Below are 20,912 nucleotides of genomic sequence, written 5' to 3' on the forward strand. Positions count from 1 at the left end.
TCCTCTCCTCAGCGAAGATGAATAGAGCACTGACAAGGGTAGATCATGTACTTTGCTCCGCCTTTTCAATGCCGTATTTTTTATGGAATTCAGAATGGTTCCATTGGATGAGCCTTATTTTGGCTGTAATTAATTAATATTTATACGGTGCTTTAAACAAGCCTCATATAATTCAAAATAACACATCCCCATACTTTGGTGTAATGGTTAGCGTCGTCGACTCTCACCCAGGGGGTCAGGATATAAGACTTCGTCACGGCAGTAAATTTTGTAGTCTTCATTTTGATCATACGGCGACAATTTTTTCATTAATTATAATGGCAGCAAGCATATGCATGAGAAAACATTTTTACCACCATGATGGAGTTTAGGTATTTAAGCGGTGTCATTTCGAACGCGAAGATACGACGACTACACTAGCAAGGGTTGGTGTGCGTAAGAATGTTAGTTTTTTTTCCTTATAGTGATCAACTTCCAATTTAAAAATGAAAACCACTACTTGCATTAAGGCTCGCGACGAGCTACTATTTTCGTGCAGATGTAATAAATAAGAGCAGAAAACGAAGCAAGGAATTTTCCGAAACTGCCCGATCCCTGGAATGTTGTGTGGTGGGCATTTCAAGCGCAACACTCTGTCCGTCGGATGGGACGTTAAGCTGTGGTCCCCTTGGCGTCATTCGTTTAGAGCAGGCTATGGCGCAAATGACCTCAACTGTCGTTAACCCCCTCCAAATGCCATTATCATTATGATCATTTGTCAACTATCCTAAGATTGGTTTCACGCAGCTCTCTATTCCTTCATCCTATCTTCTAGCCTTTTCATAGCGACGTGTTCTCTTTAACATGCTTTATAACCTGCCCAATGTAACTCATTCGTGGCCGTCCCTTGCCCTTCTTCCCTTCCATTTGTCTTTCTACGATTGTTTTCATCAGGCGATCATGCACCATAATGTGACTAACTAAGTTGACACGTCTTCTGCAAAGGTTTTTAGAAGACTTCTCTTTTACTCCACTCTTCTCAGAACTACCTCATTACTTACTCGATCCATCCATTTTATCATCACCGTTCTTCGGTAGCACCGCTTTTTGAATGCTTCTTGACTTCTCTCTGCATAAATTTTCCTTTTCAAAGTCAAAATCTTCTTCAAATAGTTTTCTGTCTTGCTATGACATCTATGTCGTCAGCAAATTGCAGCGTACTAATTATTTCTCCGTGGATATTGACACCCAAAGCCTAAATACTTGATTTCATTCATGTAAACATTAAAAATTACGGAAGGCAGTGCACACTAGGGTGCCTCGTTTTGCAACTTTTTTAGGAACGAATCGCATTACCCAGCAACAGTTCCGTAAAGAGGTTTAACCCCTCTTCGGCAGCGCTATTCTACTGACTATTTCTTTCTTGCTTCGTCGTTCGTTGGTAATTCATACGTAATACTACACCATCTGTATTTAATCTGAGAATAAATACCAGCGGCAGTAACTGCGAGTTAAAATACCCAAGTATTTCATAGCACTATGAAGTCGGAGACGAGCATTCCACCGGGGTGTGTCACGTAGCGTGAGACGGGGGAGGGAAAGGCGGAAGCGGTCGTAGCGTAGGTGCGCCTGCGAGGAGAGCGAGTGGATCCACAATGGATACGTAGTCTCACGTGACTGGAATGATTATGCAAAAGGGGATGAGCGTATAGTAAACGGAGACGTGGATCCTCTACGTATGAACTCCTCGATCGCCAAGATGGGCGTGGCGGCGAGAAGAGCCCGTAGAGGCGCCACCCGCACGGAAAGGTGCGGAGTACGTGACATGGACAGAAGTGGATGACAAAGAAGGACGGGTGGGAGGAGCCGAAAAGTGACCAACACCACCAGCCGTCGGAATAATTTGGAACTTATCGCGTTATAACAGGGATGAAGCCTGCATTAGCTTCAATGGGAATAAAATTCACTCGACGCGGATTTGTCTCGAGAGTAACGTCCCAACTTTAAACAATCTTAAGTTTTTGGATGGCATTCTATAATATTTTTAATCTTTTTGAGTCAAAACTACGTCACTTTTGCAGTTCAAATTTTTTATACCACATCGGAACCAATTTCGTGAAAATTTTTCACACTTTCCATGCGCTCTTCAGTCTCAGCCAATTTACATGCATCTGGTAGCAGTTTTTATGCTCGTCTCTATACTTAATTTTTCTAATCTATAGCACGTACAGCATTAACTTAATTTTATCGTAATTAAAAACTTACAGCTTCAACAATATCTTAAATTTTATTGGCTCAAAAATTTGGTGAATTTAAAATGGTAAAAATTTGGATTTTTAAAAATAGAACGAAATATAGCTACTTTTTCACTATTGCATCCAATTAAGTCGGGTTAATCTCTTTAGAAATATATCATCCAATATAACCGGGTTAATCTCTTTAGAAAAAAAAACAAATTAGAAATGATAGTGTCATAAAATCGAGAGAAGCTCCAGAAAAATAAACAAGGGAAAATAAAAATGGAAAAAAATTACTGTTGTTGAGATGGAGGCTTTTAACCATTATCGATATTTCAAACTCATAGCTATGAGTAACTAAGATTAATTTTCTCAAAATACTAGTATAACAATGTACTCCCGATTATTATTTTCGAAGATGAATTTCAAGAGTAGCATAATTCAATTTTTTTTAATAATTTAAATATTATAAAAATCTCAAATAAAAATTATCAATACCTACATAGTACAATGATTTTAAAAAAGGTTTTATACCTCAAGGAGAATTTTCAAAATTTCATAGCCTCTAAAATCGATCGATTTTAGCTATCACTTGTGAAAATTCATACTGAATAATGATTTATTGCAACCTTTGTAACATTTTCACAGATTTTATCACGTTTCGACGCTAAGGCATCATTTTAGTGAAAAATTTTTACATTATCCCAATATACGAGGGCCGTTTTTTCAGCCTCCAATCGCTCTGCAAAAACTCTATTTAAGCGACATGCGGGTACTGCGCGGATAGGGCAACTGCGCGTCACCACACGCTCAATTCATTTCCGACCGTAACTTTTAGTTTAAATTTAGAGGTAATCTCACTAGCAACACTGCCTCAATTTATTCTCCCTCCAACTGTGCACTTTGGAGCGACAACCAAAAAAACTCGCCCAATGGCTTCAGAATTTATATGTCTTGACCTTTATATCGATAAAAAAAGATTTTTTAATGCATTGTGGCTAGAGATGTGAAAAATTACGCCCATTCCTATTCACAACAGAAGAAGAAACATGTTGACTTCCGGAAGTGTTATGATCCATGACAACGCCCGTCATCTCAGCGCTGATGCAGCCCAACTGCTCCTTGAGCAATTTCAACGGGGGAATTTTCGATCACCCGCCGTGCAATGTCGACCTAGTGCCGTGTGACTTTCATCTTTACGCCGTAATGAAGATGTGGCTAGGAGGGAAGTATTTTCAAATTGACGATGAGCTTCAGGGCAAAGGCAAAATTCGTAGTAAGCCATTAGTTGTAACATTATATGAAGAAGGCATCGTAAAGCTTGTCCATAGGCGCGACCAATTCCTCAACCGCCGAGGTGATTATGTCGAAAGGACACCACAAGCGTGCTCCATATTTACCTATGAAATAATTTTTGATCAATCATTTCGTCTTCTGTTCATGGCCTATCGGAGCTTGAAAAAAATCGGCTCTCGTATATGTTCTGGGTTACTGAGGCGGGAGGCAGGGGTGGAGGAGGAAGGTGGGTCGGGGGATGGTTGGGTGGTGTGACGTTCGTGCGAAGTTCAGGGAAGGAAAGGTAGAGCAGGTTAGCTGGCTGGTTTATCAGCATGGCGAATTTTGGCGATGATTTGGATAAAACTTGAAAATTTTCGATTGATTTGTGAGAAAAGAAATGTCAGCTAATTACAGGTTCCATCTATTAATTAAGTCAGTAAATATATACCGTAAGAAAATTATTTTTTTTAAACTTCGTTCTGATCTCATTGGCGGAAGCAGTAGTTGGAAAGAGTTCCTTAGCCAGTATCAATGCATTGCTCTAGGAGAATTAATGGTATGGTATGGTATGGTATTTGGAGGAGGCGACCGACAGCTGAGGTCATTTTCACCATGAGGGAAGGGTGTGGAAGGAAGGGTGGAGAGAAACCCGGCGTCGCCGTTAGCCTGCTCTTAACAAAAGGTGCAAAGGTGACCACAGCTTAACGTCCCATTCGACGGACGGAGTGTTGCGCTTGAAATGTCCTCCACACAACACTCAAGTAGGGATCGGGCAGTCTTTGGAGAATTATTAAGAAATATCATGATATTTCATAAAAATATATAATATAAAATGAATTTTTGGCTTAAAATGATTTTAACGAGCTTCGCAACATTTTCCTCAATAGAAAACCTACTATTACTGAGGGGGAATGAGGAAGGTCTACACTTCAGCAATCCTCACTAGCTACTCGATGCAATGATTAACTTTCATAATTAGATTGCTATCCCAAAATAATTCCAATAGAGATTATCACAGCCAGACTCTAAAGCTGATCATCCTAGCCCTACGCGGGTCCAAGGATAACAGCTTTGGAATGGTTGTTGTAGAGATGATGAGGGGAAGGCACAGAAAACCACCACGGGGATGAGCTGATATGTTGAGAGAGGGAGGGGCGGCCATTCTTTATGGTGTGAGAGAAGAGAAGAGACCGCGACCCGCATCACGTACATGCACCGGCGCCGATGCGATAGAGCACGTACGAAGCGCCGTGGCCAATTATCGCTGCGGTCGGAAGGAGCGGGGGAGGGGGGTGAGGGGGCGGAGCCGGCTGCGGAGGGGAGGGAGTGGGCTGTTCTATGTGGAGAGGGAAAGATATGAAGAGAGAGTGCTGAGGGTGGTATCCGAAAGAGAGGAAGGGGTAGACGGACTAGCGAAGCGCAGTGGTCCGGAAACAGGTGGACAAAAATTATTTACTCGAATTTCTTGAAATTCGCTTGTACTATTTAAGTTATGTGGCATTATGTGTGGGGTATCACACTTCACGATTACTTTTTTATAAAAAAATGTTAGCTTAGATATATTACTTCGATAAAGCGCTAACGAGGAGCCCATTTATGACATGTTTTTAAGGTAATTGTTTCATTATTTAGACGTCCGGAAACAGGTGGACAAAAATAATTTTCTCGAATTTCTTGAAACTCAACTTATACTATTTAAGTTATGTGACATTATGTGTGGGGTGTCACACTTCACGATTACTTTTTTACAAAAAATGATAGCTTTGATATATTGATTCAATAAATCACTAGCGAGGAGCTCATTTATGACATGTTTTAATGTAATTGTTTCATTATTTAACATTAAGGCAGTGGGTCCAAGCAGTGGCGTAGCTAGGATTTTGTAATGGTGGGGTTTACCGGAGATTTCGGGGTCCTTCCGGGGTACATGGAAAACATCCCCAGGGCAAAGGGGGGTTGTAACCCGGAAAATTCCCCTCCCCTCGTGGCTGCGCCACTGGGTCCGAACATCAACACATTGCTTATATTTTCAACCGAGGAACCAATTTATTACATGCTTTTCAGGTGCGCAAGCTCTGTGCGACTCATGAGGCAGGTGAAGCAAGTGGTTCAGAGCAAGCTCTTCATGACTCCACATGGAGAAGTTCAGACCAATATTTTATGCCAGCAACGCATCTATTGTTTACATGATCAAAGAACTGAGTCTTCAAAATTGGTTTTATAAGATCTAAGATTGAATTGAAAACATTGGGATGATTATTGCTGTACGCAAGGCACGTGATCAGGTGAAAGCAGGTCCAGGTCCTCCAGTTAAGATCGAACTCAATCCATTTCTAATAGGTAAATGTGCATGCTTAAAATGTGGGGCAAGTGCATTTTCAGGTGCTCAAACTTACGCGTTGTGCCCCTGTAATTTAGCTTCCACATCGTAATATAATCCAACCGTCCGATATGTAAATGGATCATTTACATATGATGATGCTTACCTGCCATAAATGCCCGTTTGTATTCATTATCACTTGGGCATTGCCTCTATTTTGTCATTTTAACGGCATGTTAAGAAGATAGTAGTTCGTAAAATACTCGTGAAACAAAAAAGAACGAAAAAAATTACCCAAGCAACTGAGTACGGATAAGCGTTGAAATTAAACGAGAAAAAATGTAGTACCTATAAAGACCTGCCTCACCCTAGACGTAACATTCTATGACAGAACTTTTTAACAAAGCAAAAAAACACGAAGTGTCACTTCAGATATCTGTCAGAGGTTTAAATCATACCATGTCATCTTATGAGCGATTATTTAAGTCCTAACATGTAAAAACTAGTCTCGCTTTGACGCTAATCAGACAGATTTCAGGAAGGACATAGGAAATGGATCCAAAGGCCAGCTTTAAAATTCTGTTTCTCAGTGTTTCCTATCTATTAAATGACAGGCGTTGACACATTCATTTCCATAATCATCTCTTAACAAAACTTTAAAATTTAAGGGTAAATTTTAAAAGTAATTACATAAAACATTTACGATTTTTACACACACTGCAGAGCTAACAAATTCTATAATATCTTAATACTAACACCGTCAACACCTTCAATCAAAAGTACAAGAGCAGAGAAAAAAGAGATGACCTCAACAATTTTAAAAAGACATCGTTACAATATGGAATAATCATTGCTTTATGAAACAGAATCGCAAAAAATAAAAAGCTGGAGAAAAATAATATCCTGAAATTTTTCCGAATTCTAAAAATTGTGAATTTAGGTAAGTATGCAAAAAGCCGCTCATGGCACACATGCAAGTAAACTGATACATCATTGAAAAAATATTATTACAAATAGCCAATGCGCTAGGCAGGTAGGTTTTTAAAGGCTAAAAGTGCTTCGACGAAGATTATAGTATCACATCATAAATTCCTTCAATTCCTCACTTTTTACAAAACAGATAACGATAGAAATCAGCAAGGTTTGGAGAAAGTGGAGATGGGTAATAGACTTCGAAAGAATGAGTAAATGTTTTCTCGTTACGATTAAAGTCTCGATCAGATTAATTCGAGCCAGCAGCTAATAGCACGAAACTAATGCTGAATCTTGGATACACGACGTATGTACCAGCACAGAGAAATATGCGTGCACATAATCACATTCTAAATTGCACCTTGTAATCACCCTAAATGTTAACGCATTCCCATATAATTGCCTTCACTGATTCTGACCTTAGAACAGGAACTGAAGTCTACCAACAAAGCAGCGCTTGGAAACCAGCAACGAAGCTTTTTTCAACCGAGAAAATGGCACGAATAGGGTAGTTTCCTTCATCAAAGAAAACGAAAGACATTGATTGCGATTCGTTACCCACCATTAGTGTATTCATAATATACAAATGATTTCGTTTTAGAAATACCGGTTTAGACGAATGGCAATGGTCCATTTTTATCCTCATTTGAAAAGGGCCAGATTGGCGCCCACGCGATGCCACTCCATGTGACGTCACAGGGACCTAGTTTCTATACGAGAAGATAGGAGTTATACATCGTCTGAGGTTGCCAATGCATGCATGAGGCGCAGAGCTCAGGGAAACATGTCTTAATAATCACACATTAAAACTGGCTAAGGTCGGAAAGTTTTCCTCATTTGATAAGGTAATAATAATCTATATTTAAGCCAAGCTCTACCAGCCAGCAGGGTACTCAGCTGCCCGCTAGCAGCCTGCGTCGTATCAGCGCTCAACTCGCCTCACAACCAACAAGGTCACCTCACAGGGCGGCAGCGGGAACCAGAAATACGTCACACGGAGAGATTTCCCGGCATTCATACTTACGCGTCGCGTTTTCGCGCGCTTGAAAATTTTCACTTTTCATTTAATCGCGAAAAATAGATATCGTCATGTAAAAATCTAAAAGCGTGAAATGCGTACTCCAGGAGTAATAATCTTTCGATTTAGGCAATAAAAAAATAATAGGAAACCACCCTATTTTGGCTCAAAGATGTGCCACCATGTCTCCAACGATGCATTATCATGAGACAGCGCTTTGGTATAAACATTTTTCCTGAATACGTTCGAGGACTGCGTCAACGATATGATGCAATCGGGTCTGTATTCAGCTGCTGATCGGTGAGAAGCTAGAGAACCCTTGGCAAGTTTTGGGTCGGCATGAATGTACGCATATTTTTTACGAATGTGTGATGTGGATTTGGGGATCCTTCTGCATGCATCACCCTGGTGAGTGGTCACCCCCTGCCAAACATCCCAGAGGTGGTTCACGGGGTATAATGTAAATGTAGACTTATTCAAAGCATTTTCCGGGAAAATCGAGGAGGTTAAATACGATCTATTTCTCAAAAACAATTTTAAATATCGCAAAAGAAAGTTGCAGCTCAAATAATATTTCCATTTATGTATTCAGAAATTCCGTTCGTCTCCCAAATATCTGCTTCTCTCGCCAAAAAGCGAAGAAATGGGGATGTACTACCTGTATTCATTGGCAAGTATAGAGGCTTAGTGGCGCCAACGACTTTTATCGTCTCTTTCAGTGATGGAGTAAAGAGGTTTTCGCTCATAACTCAAGGAGAAAAGTGGCAAATCAATAATTAAGAGGGGAGGAATAAACGCCTTCCTTTACTCCTACATTTCGTAAGAACAAATCACGTAGCAAAAAAACTCACCATAACTACTGGGCAGTAAGTTCTAGTTGAATTAGGCTCATCTATAAAACAATTAGTAATGTATGGCCGCGGGTTTGAAACACCAAAAGGGTGAACTTTCTTTTTCGTACAAAAAACTGCAAAAAGTCACCCTCAATTCCCTCCTATTCGCGACCACACGCGGAAGAATACCATAAAAACATTAAGTAAGCCTACTAGAGGGCGTTCTATATTATGAAGCGAGAATTAGAAATAAAGTGTAAGATAAATAAAAAGGAGGTATTTGGCCTCTAGTAGAACGACTGATTTTAGAAGCAGAAATACCAGGAAATACTATGATTAGATAAAAATGGATGAACTTACATGAGTAAATTTTTAATATAATTTAAAACAGTCACAACTCACGGAAAAAAACTACCAAACCAATTATTTATTAACAATATAATCGTTGATCTGGTGTCTGTATTTCCATTTAACACTTGCACAACAAATAATATACCATATTCTACGCACTAAATAGCATAATATTAAGATATTTACATGGAAGTCGGAGTTTTCCGGTAACATAACTGCGAAAACGTGCCTGCACATGTCCTAAGACGGGATGGCTGACTAACGTTCGCGAAATTAATACCCACCATAACAAGATATTTCAGCATAAAAACAAGAAGTACAGCATGCATAAATCGTTGAAAAATATTAATTGAAATGAATTAATTAATTGTAATGAAACAGGATTGAGGATGCAATCGATTTAAAATGTACAAATAGACAGTAAAACTCAGGGTGCACAACAGTATTAATTGCAGCAAGAACAATGTCAGGGCTCCAGATCAGTCAACTAAGAGAATGTAAGATGCAAGTTAAAAAAATGGGGAACATTGGGGAGATCAGTAAGTTGAGGGGATTTGAAAATTACATAAATGTACTCAACCTAATGCTAATTAGAAGATGGCTCACACCGAAAGCTACTCAAATATCTCACTGTAAGAATTTGCGGAAAAATACTAACGTAACCAATTAGCGCGATTCGTCAAAAACTACAACGAGCGGACAGAGAACGTTACATCACGACTGAGGCTGGGATCCGCTAAAAACTCGGAGGACACGTGCTAGACCAAGATTTCTTGAGTACTTAAGAACAGGTATCTTAGAGAGCAGAACGGAAAATATCATCCCAGAACTAGGTACGACAGAAACGGCAGAATAAGAGAGATACTTGTACGAAATGATAGTTAAAGGAAGCATTTTTTTGCCCTGCAACAATGATGGTCTTCAGTTAATGACTGGTCGAACTCAAGCACGAAAATTTCTCATGCACAGCTATATTTTCATTTCTTGTACTCTCGTTCAGATTCACGGCTGGTGTCCCCACATCCCCCATCCCAAGCTTATAGAGGCGCGTTACGGAGTGCAGTGTGTATATATAAAAGAAGATGTTATACCGTAATCACCGAAGCTGGTAAACAATAAATAAAATCGAGCGGAAAATTGCCGAGTCATTCTTCCAACTTGACGCTATCCACGTAATCATAACGCCAGCTATTAAGTATGTGATGGATCATTGGCATGGAAGGGGGACGTTAGGATATTTTTCTTTGGAGGGAAAATGCATCATGGATATTATATCATGTATCGGCAGTACCATATATTTAAAAACTTCCATGCGTTTCTACCACTCAACCGATGTGTCCACCAACATTTATACGAAATGCCATTAATTTTTTAGGCTTTTTAGGTCAGCAGACACCCATTTTTACTCGTATGAATGATATCATCTCGAACGCCGTAGTATTCCAATCCTTACTTATCTTGAGGGCCTTCTGGCGCCAACTGCAGTGGCGCCAGACCTCGAGGAGATGAGCTCTGAAAAAGCCATGACCAACTGACCCACCACTCTTTGCTCTTCTGTTCAGTGAAGTCGCCAAGGAAATTAAGTGAAGCGAGCTGAGGAAAGCAATCTAAGGTGTGTGTGCACAAGTTACACGCGCAGACACAGAGGGCAAACTTATTTTGAGCCCGCAAAGGTCTTCGCTCCAAGGGTTTTCGTCAATACAGTGGGTCAGGGTCCTCGACGTCCATCAAGGCGGTGTGAAGTCCAGGCAGGGAAAGAGAAACGGAGTAAGGATTGTTGGCAGCCTGCAAAGGAGGAAGGGAGAGGGAAAATGGCTATAGGTTGGCCTTTCGCTCCATATTGTTGTGATCCCCAACAAATACGCCTGCCGTCCAAACGGACACTCCAAGATCAAGCAAGGAAGAGTGGCTTGAGTGGGCCTGCAGACTGGAAGCTAAACACTACCGTCGCCAAACCACTCCGACATTGAGCAAATATATCCTAAATCTATTTCAGGGTTAATCAGCGATTGATATCGCATGTCAAAACGATTGAGCGGGAACGTTTCTAATAATATTTAGTCATGATTCTACATGATTCGCAGATTGTTACGGAATCACCACGTCTGGAATATGATTCATGAATTCTGAGTAAAGTGATAAATTTCATAAAACGTTATCTGGGAATTACGCAATAAACACAATATTTTTGTAAGTAGATAATAAAAACAAAACTGACGTAATCCCAGGTGAAAAAATAGCAGCTTGTATACATCAATCAGTCATACTTTATCATCAGATTTTAATTGGGAAAGAATAAATTACCACTTTCATCAACCGTATTGTTAATTTCTTGGCCCGTTTTTTTTAAGCCGTGCATCAATACAGAAATAGATAATGAGGTAAATTGACCTATATCAACATCGTAGGATTAATATAATGAAGAAGCAATGGTATTATGAACAATTTTTTTATGGTTTGATTTTCATCAATTAATCAAGTAGAGAGTATAAGACCTTCTCATGAATAAAACACGTACCAAATTGTGACAAATTTCATCATCGTTTCACCAGTTACTATTTCGGATTCAACGACCTTGGATATATAACGCCCAATTTTAAATTATACAAGCAAATAAAAAGCGTCTCCTTCCAAATTTTAACTGGAATTAAACTACGGTAACGACTTCTTTTTAAACGCGATAATTTTTTATGATATCACGGAAATTATCCAAAATATTATCGCCAGGTGGCATTCATAAAACAAAAATTTTGATTAAAATTGTCATTTCGCAATGAGCAAGAGCAATCTTAATGAATAATTTGCAGGAAAAGGAGATAACTAAAATGACGTAAATTAAAAAACCTTCTCACCTCTATAAGAAAATATAAAAAATTACAGAACATAATATATTATCTAGAGACTTATTCCACCATTTGGACAAATATGCAAGGAATTTGTAGGTACACAAACTAAGCACAAGCATGTAAGAATGAATTCAGTAAACTTCGATATAAATGTCTCATCGAAAAGATACGTATTATTTGCCCAAAATCTAGAATCTCCGCAAACAAGCATGAAATGATAACGATTCACGAATACTCAAACGTGCCTCCAAACCATCAACTCAGAGTATTTTCCCGAACCAATGCCAGGGAAACGTGAAAACTGACTAATACTATGTACGTAAAAAAGACAGCTGTCACAGGAGAGCTAAAACGGACCAACATTTCCCCCGCGTAACTTAATATCATGGGTGGAAGGCAGGAGAAGAGTTCCTTATCCTTCGCTAGGAAACTTCAGCGATCTTAAGTGAGTTCCCTCCGAAATCTCCCGAGAAAAGTTTTCGCACTCGCGCTCGAGAAAGAAGGTTATTTGTTCCCAAGGTGACAGCTGATGCCAAAAAGAGGCGCTTTCATTCTTTCCACCTCCTGAAGGGAGCAAAACACAGTGGTGGCGTTTTGAGAAGGGAGGGAAGTGTGGGTGAAATTCTTTCTCTCGACGATGTGGGTGTGGTGGTGGTAGCGGCAGAAGCGACCTCATCCAACTCGGACTAGAGCACAGCCCACAACTTTCTTGCGCGGACGTCTAAAGGGGAGGAGAAAAATAAAGGCGTGACATCAGGTAGTTTTTAGGACTCGGGGAAGAATGGGAGTGTTTCTTGAAGCGAGGGAGAAATACTTCAGGGGATTATGCGAGTAGGTATGAGAGGAGCTAAGCCAATTTCTCGGAAGGTTTGAGAGCGGTCACTCACAATCACGCGTCTACTACTCAGAAAACACACGCCAAAGAGAGAGGGAGGAAGAAAGATGCGGATCATCTCTCGCGGGGTGACGTCTCCGTGAGGTTTTTTCGCGACCGTGAAAGGTCACCTCATCTTCTCGAGTGCTACCCACAAATAACGCACGAGGTCCTCACCACAGTGGTGATGTGGTAACCACATATGGCTAAAAAATCTTCCTTTGAATCTCATAGATCACGACTAAAGAATACGTTTATTCAAGGAACCTCTCGTCGTCCTATTTCCTAATCCCTACCGTCGTACAGTGGGCTGAAATCGAAAAAAGCCAAAACCTCAGAAATGGTTTTATTGAGAATGGGAGTTGAAACTTGGCACAGTTGTTGTCAATACTTTAGTGCTTTGGTGTTTTGGTAACCACATCAGCCCACACGGGAATGTTTATCCCTGTAGCGACTGCCCGCCACACATTTCTTTTCGAAGACAACTAGCCCAGGGGCACTAATACTCTTTCTTTCAACAACTAAAAGTTGAGGATTGAAATTAGGGTCCCAGATTCGAAATTTTCTCAGAATAGGATAATATTTACTCCTACCAGCAAGCAAATTCTAAACTAAGTGCCTGAAACACATTACCATTTTCGGCCGTTTTTTTGACCCCCTTCGTTGACCTCCGCAGTACTATTCCGTATCAGTGCCACCCATTGGGTTTGAGAGAAAAGAATCGCCTTCAAAGCAGACCACCGCAAGTGTGACTCCAGTACCTTAAGCAGGGATGCCGACTTAAAAAAAATATTGGGGGGCCCAAACCGGGGATCTTACCCCGGGAAATTTTTTAAGTAGTGAGTTTTAAGTTTTTTAAGCATTTAAGAGGAGACATATGATCGACATTAGAACCCTGATAACTCGAATCTCGATATCTGGCCACTTCGGGGAAAATAGACAAGCCTGACACATTTTTTCCTCACATCCATAATGAATTTTTGAGGGGGCTTGGGCCCCCTCAGACCCCATGGAGTCGGCGTCACTGGCCTTAAGTGCATACAGATAGTCCCTCATTATGCATATAGGATTGTTAAGTAGATTCCGAGAATCATCCCTCTCCCTCCTTTCATCACTATTTTCTATTTTTGAATGAAGTCATTGAATTGAATTTAAATGGAGGACTAATAAAGTCGTCCTGATTTAACTCAGGAATGCCTAGCTCCAATTAAAAAGATTCCTTTGAATCTCATGAATCATGAATAAAAAATGCTCAAGCAAGGGTGGAGTTCGCCATGAAAAATATTTCGGTTGACCGGGATTCGAACCCTGGTTAAGCCGAATATTTTTTCATGGCGAACCTCATCCTTGGTGCATATAATACTGGGAAATGTTAAATAAAAACTCGACCTCCCGTGACACGAAAGCATGTAAAAATCTGTCCCCCGTTCCTGCACTAAACTTCTACCGAACTCTTGTTCCTTCCTCTCCCTTAATCCTGCTTTTCCCTAAGCCTCTTGCCCAGCATCCACTATCCCTGGAGTGTATCCCCTCCGAACAAATCCTCGCCTTCCTTGCTAAGAGGCTTAAGTCTAATGTACGACTGCAAAATCCATCTGCTGGCGATGCTGCCAAGTGAGCACACCCATTACACTTCCTTGCAGGGGTAACATCTCCACACCATTCTCTCATTACATTCCCTATCCCCCCTGCACACCTTTGCATCCATGATTAACAGCATTCTAATCACGCCGCTATCGACCGACGCACCTGATCGTAGGATGCGAACGGAATAAAGTCCTCGAAGGAGACAGATACATTTCACTAATCCTCTTGTTATCCATAATTATGTATTGTTATTATTATGTATAAATAGCTACTGTTAACCCATAGAGCACAGGCTACAATATAGTCTTCCAGATAAGAAAATTGAATAAAATTTTTTTAAACTCCAGTCCTTCACTCGCCCAGGGGATTAAACTACGAGACATAGTGGGGTATCACATTATAATGAAATATAGGTATTTGACGATTTAGGGTAAGGTTGAAGTACAGTTTGCATTGAAATAACATGCTAAATTTGGGCAACGGGAATGCTGCCAATTGAACACCGCCAATTTCACTAATGGTCGCTGAACTTGAAACGTAGAACGCTTCAAATCGTTGCTTCCTACCATCATCATTGAAAGTAAAATCTAAGTCCAGTGGTAATTCGCCCTCATTTATCCTCAATACTACCATTTAGAAAATATTCTCATCATACATAGGATAAAAATTAATTCTATGCATTATTTGTTCTAATAATATTATATTTTATGTCAGGTATTCTTATCTACTATTTAAAAAACAGTAAATATAAAAATTCTCACCTGCGGGGAATAGAAGCCCGGTCACTCGCGTGACAGACGTGGATAACGACCATTATACTACCGAGGATTTACACCACAGCGCCTTCACCGCTATCACCATCACAGCTATTCGCCATGGATTTGGAATTGCGTGAGAAACAAAGATTTCAAGCAATTTCGGAGGCTGTCTTCCATTGCTATGATACGAAAAAGGAAGCTTGCAGATTGAAATCAATAATTAATGAATTAATTAATATTTAATTCACATGTGAATACACTTAAGTCGAGCAAACCTTGAAATTCAATTCAAAACTAATAAAATATAAAAATCCGAGGCATGTAACAGCAATCATATTTTTTTTGATGTTAGTTAACTAGACACCATCAAAAGATATAAAAAATTCGGCGTGAAAAATATCGTGAGGGATGAAAAGAGGCATGAAAAGAGGCATGAAAATTTTTGTAGCTAACTACACTACCAGCAGATAAAAAATCCTCCCCGGCGGGGAATCGAACCCCGGTCTCCCGCGTGACAGGCGGGGATACTGACCACTATACTACCGAGGTCTTCAAATATCGCGGTTCCGAAATAGCAACCGGTGTTTGTGTTTTAAATTAAACATAGGTTATACTAATGTTAATGGAATTTTGCAGGAATGTCTTCTTCAGTTGTGTCAAAATTCCGTGATTTTTTACATAGCTTTTCAGGCCTGAAGTTTGAAAATGGAGATTACAAGACAGATATCAAAATCTCAAAGGTTTGAATAGTGGCGTCACCTTAGCGGCGCATGTCACAACTATATCAACCCGAAAAGCTAAGCGCGGCGACGCTGGGCTACATGAAAAATCCTAATTTGCTGCCGCTATGCTGATGCTAACAAACAACATGTCACTCCATTCCTAGAATATTTCTTATACCTAAGTATGCGCTTAGCATTTATCGAAGCAAATCGTAATCGTCTACTGTAGCCTGTAGTTTCCGTGCGTCGAGAATGAAAAAAAACACCAACATGCATGTGTTTTATCAGCAATTTTAGGATAAAATTTTGCCGGCCAATTTATGAGATCACACGCACTACATCACTCTTCAAACCAATAGCCATGCGGAATTGAGGTAGGGGTAGGGTCAGTGTATACCCCCAGGATCTAGGCAATACTAGAATATAGAAAAGAAAATCAAGCTTTACGTTATTACAAGCTCGTATTGATAGGACAGTAAATTTTAAGCTTCGAAAAAGGAGGTAGGAGCCCAGGAAGAGAATAAAAACTACAAAAGATTAGTCAGTAAAACTTCATAACTACCGACTACACAGCATATGAATTGATAATAAGGGATCTTCATTTGCTTGAAACAGAAATTCATGCAAAAATCAAAATATGCGATAAGGGTTACAAAACTCTTCGTTTTTACAATTAATGCTCGTAGTTTGTTTAGCGATGACCCGGAATGTTTTATTTTACCAAACTCGAGGCCATTTCAATTATTAAGAAGTGCATTCACCAACATTTTGGGCTATAGTTGGAATTGTGGTCTACTTATGCCGAAGCTGACGAAGCAAAGAATCAAGATATCGAACAATCTAAGTATTCAACGATAAAAAAAACTGAAGATGAGATAAACGACTTTGAACAGAGCATAATCAAAGCCACTTCGCAGTAAATTTAAACGCTTTTATGCCCAACTTACAATGTAGGCCAATTTTCTATGTTCGGTATGATTATATATATGAAAAATGTATGCGTTTATTTCAATATGAAAAAATTCCACCACATCACCCTTGGATTTTCGTATTTTATCTGAACTAGGAGAATTTTAGATAGGATGTCATGTAATTATTCTCTCTCGCACGGCTACGGCTTTATTAATCAGAACCATAAAACTGAACTATGATGATTTAAGTGATGTGTTGAAATGCTTCACTAGAATGGGAACCAGACGAGATTCGGGCCATGGCAGGTCGTAATCAAGTAATTTTCTAACCCGTGAACCAACAGCAGAAATCAGTAATTAATCAATATTCAATTCACATGTATAGAAACATAAGTGAAGCAAACCTTAACATTCAATAACAACTATAAAAAGTAAACATTACAAGGTAAAATGGTAATGCAAATCCTATCATTAGATATTAGCAATAGATAAAAATTCAACGAGAATATAATCCAGAGAGTTGGAAATAAATATTTTCGCGTCTAACTACCTGATTAAAAAATCCTCCCCGGTGGGGAATAGAACCCGGTCTCCCGCGTGACAGGCTATACTAACCACTATACTACCCAGAATCGTTACTTGAGAATAAGATATGTACAAACTAAAGGAACTTTGAATTCGGACATACATTGCTGATGATGGAGGTTTGACATAGACCAATACCCCATGAGAAAAATTATTACGAATAAGTGGTCAAGAACGCTTATTTACGACCTATCATTGACATTTTTTTCGTATATTTCTTATTTCTTCGGCCGTATTCTACGAGCAAACATAACAATATCTCCCCCCACCTAACATGAAATATTCCTACTGCTGCCACTCGTCACACTTAAATCCGTGAGTTTTCACTCGGGCCGAATTCCCACTCCACTAGTAGCCTTTATTCTCCAGTCGTATCGCTTCGAAGTCCTCTGACGTCAGTGGAGGGTAGGCGCGTACCTATATTCCTTCCAGATCACTCCACCGAGAGCTTATACATCCGCAACAGGCCGTACACACATGCGAGGATCGTATTACGGTCGTTCGCGATGGATGCTCAAGGATTGGAAGGTATTCGAAGGATACTTGGGGATTTTCATCGGGGGATTAAAATCTTCTGGACGAAGTGGCGGGGACTCACGATACACATGTATATGCATGCTGTCTGTCCCCGCGAGAACCCCATGAGACGTCTCAAGACTTCGAAGATCATTCGCCACTCGATATACCCACCGCGTTTTCATCCAAGAGAAATGCGCATGGGAAACCAAACATATCGATTCTCCCATGCCGCGCTGTTCATGAATTAAATCCCTAACTTCGACCAGGATGATCGCAAACAACGCGAATATCCGGATTTAATAAGAGTGGTGCTGTGCACGGGATAAGACGGGGCGAGTGTATGTAGTCGAAGAATTCCCGGGTAACTGGTAATTTTTTTAGAGTGAGATTCTTTGACTTTTTCAAAAATGAAAGATTGTACTACACTATAAATATCTGATTGTAAACCACGGAATTTAATGCCTTTTTTTTAGATTAACCTTTGCCAATGACAACCGTTGAAAGATAAGAAATAATTAAGCCAAAAGCCTAGAGAAAATTCATTTCATATCAAGGGAGAACCAAGGTCAAAACTAAGGGGGGGGGGCAAGCCAAGGGAAGCCATGGTTGTTCAAGATGTAGGTAAGATTTGAGCATGGAAAAGGTGAATGAAATCAACATTTTAAGGCAACTGTAACAGCTATTTATTAGTTTTTAAAATTATTTGCTTGAAAAAATATTATTTTCCTTAAAGACATTTGTGATTTTTGCTTCTAGGGGGGGCAGCTGACCCCTCCTGCCCCTCACTGGGTACGCCCATGTTTCATATCATTTTAAATCGCCTTCTTTCAACATAAATCCACTGCCCATATTCTTGGCATAACACGGCTTACTTGGCGACAAAATACATAAAACAATTTGCTGGGCCTTATGAAGTAATGGGCACTATTCATTGGTTATTACATTGTTCTTTAGTAATGACGTTCAGAAGCAATGCGATTCTCGGACACCATTAGCCGCTTTTGAAGGCGAGGAGGCGAGCCACCATCAGGGGAAGAGTTCGAATATTAGATGGAAAATTACGGGCAGTATAAGCATGGGCATACCCAGCGGGGAGCAAAAGAGGGCAGCTGCCCCCCCATGAGCAAAGATCGCCAAATTCTTGGAGAAAAATCAGGGCTGGATTGAAACAAATGTTTTCAACAAATTTTATTGAGAAAAAATGATATTAGTGTAAGACATTAAACGAAAATATTTTTTCAGCAAATTATTTTAACAACTAATAAAGGGCTGTTGTAATTTTCTTGAAATATTGGCTTCATTCACCTAATCCATGCTAAACTGTTACAACTTGAACGACCATTGCTTCCCCCCCCCCCCCCCCCTACACTTTTGATCCTGGGTAGGCCCTTGAGTATAAGGAGTATATTAGAGACGGAATGTATAAATAGGTCGCGAAATATGTGGTACATAAAGGTGCGCTCTTGCCAACTTAGTAAATGGCAGTCAAAACAGGGTATAAAATATTAATTATTAAAATATGATCAATAGGGAATTTCCTTGGTATCCTATTTAGGGTATTTTTTCCTAAAAACTCGATGGTGAATCACTCCTCTATTTCACTTTAGACGTAATTAAATACACCGTCGGCGTTTAATGAACAGCGAGCCCGAAAACGGGAAATCTAGACTCGCATGACTGATAAATATTGGTATTTTAGAGATCGTAGAACTAATCCTGCGACGCAAACTGGGGGCGCAATCAGCCAACGTGGAGGACGAAACCTCCTTCTCGGAGACAAGGAAGAGAATGTCGTCCTACCATTCGGATTTTCCGCACGCTGACTAATTACGGCTCCATTCAAATCCGAGACTCATACGGAGCAGACACGTACCATGAGACACGTAGTGATCGTTAGAAGGCTCTGTTTCTAAGGGGCATGAGTGGATAGGCATACAGACGGGTGGCAATTCAATGCATCGCGACGCGGAGAGAACAGCACGTTCGCTGCAAACGAGCCTCAATATACGCGTTTCCTTCACACAGCAAATCATGTGCATGAATGCTCCCAGCCAACAGTAGTCCCTCGCAAGAGAGCACCCTCCACTGAGGAGCACGATCAATGACAGACTGATAGGGATCCATAGTGGAGAGACACAAGTCATAGACCCGACAGACCCCAAAGATAAAACCCATTTAAGTTATCTTAGGGCCCCCGCGCACTGGCAATTTTTGTAAAGCAACTATTTATTTGCTTTGAGGAAGTTCCAATGAACCACATTGCATTCACTGTGGCCTCGCGCACGGGCGACTTTTTAGTTGCCGAAAATAAAAAATTCCGTCCGGACCTATTCCGAGGGTGAGTAAGCTGTTGCCGACAGGAATAGACCACGTGCGTTTTTAGCAACTAAATAGTTGCTTTGAAAAATTTGCCAGTGCGCGGGGACCCTTACAGAAATAAAGTGATTAAACCGGGTAATTTACGGCTTCCATTTCTTTTACATACGTACATACAGAATCGTGGGGAATATCTCTAGAAATTTCAAATGAAGTGATTACATTCCCTATTTCAGCGCTCAAATTCGGCTAACGTCGGAATTCGCAAAAAAATGTGATTTTATTATTGCAGATGGCGTCCGAAACCTAACCCCTGGTTAAACTGTGATAGTTGAGCAAATGAATGAAGTACACGGGGTTATTTCGATGTTCAGCGACAGGGTTATTGAAACTAATGGTTGATTCCCCTAACTGATGTATCGTAGCAAAACTATACACTCATGCACAGTCGCTTAAAAATATTTTAGGACAAAGTTTATGGCGCCACTTCTGCTTTTCGAGGAATTTTAGTTTCCCTTGGTCTTTTTGTTTTCCTTGGTTACTCAACAAAAAATATTTCGTTCTCGGAGGGAGATGTTACTGGCATATTGTTCATTCTGTTTCGATTTATGTCAGATTTAATAATTATTTCGTGTGCATTTATTGCATACTTGCCCCGGTTTTTACTGTTAGTTTCTAATATTACAAAACTTTCATGACAAATAATTACGGCAGTCTAGTGGAGTGAGCATTCGACTGAGATGGTGACTGTTGTTAGTTGGAGTCCCCGACTCCGCAAGTTTGTTTTTACTTGTTCCCTTGTCTTG

At 40.1% G+C, this 20,912-nt stretch overlaps 1 non-coding gene across 1 annotated transcript; it reads right to left on the minus strand.

Annotated features, from left to right (window-relative positions):
- Positions 1-15,530: 15,530 nt before the first annotated feature.
- On the minus strand, positions 15,531-15,602 carry Trnad-guc. The gene has a single exon. It is a non-coding gene; the product is annotated as a tRNA-Asp (tRNA).
- Positions 15,603-20,912: the final 5,310 nt, after the last annotated feature.

This window comes from Ischnura elegans, chromosome 4, assembly GCF_921293095.1.
Source record: "Ischnura elegans chromosome 4, ioIscEleg1.1, whole genome shotgun sequence".
Classification (NCBI taxonomy): domain Eukaryota; kingdom Metazoa; phylum Arthropoda; class Insecta; order Odonata; family Coenagrionidae; genus Ischnura; species Ischnura elegans.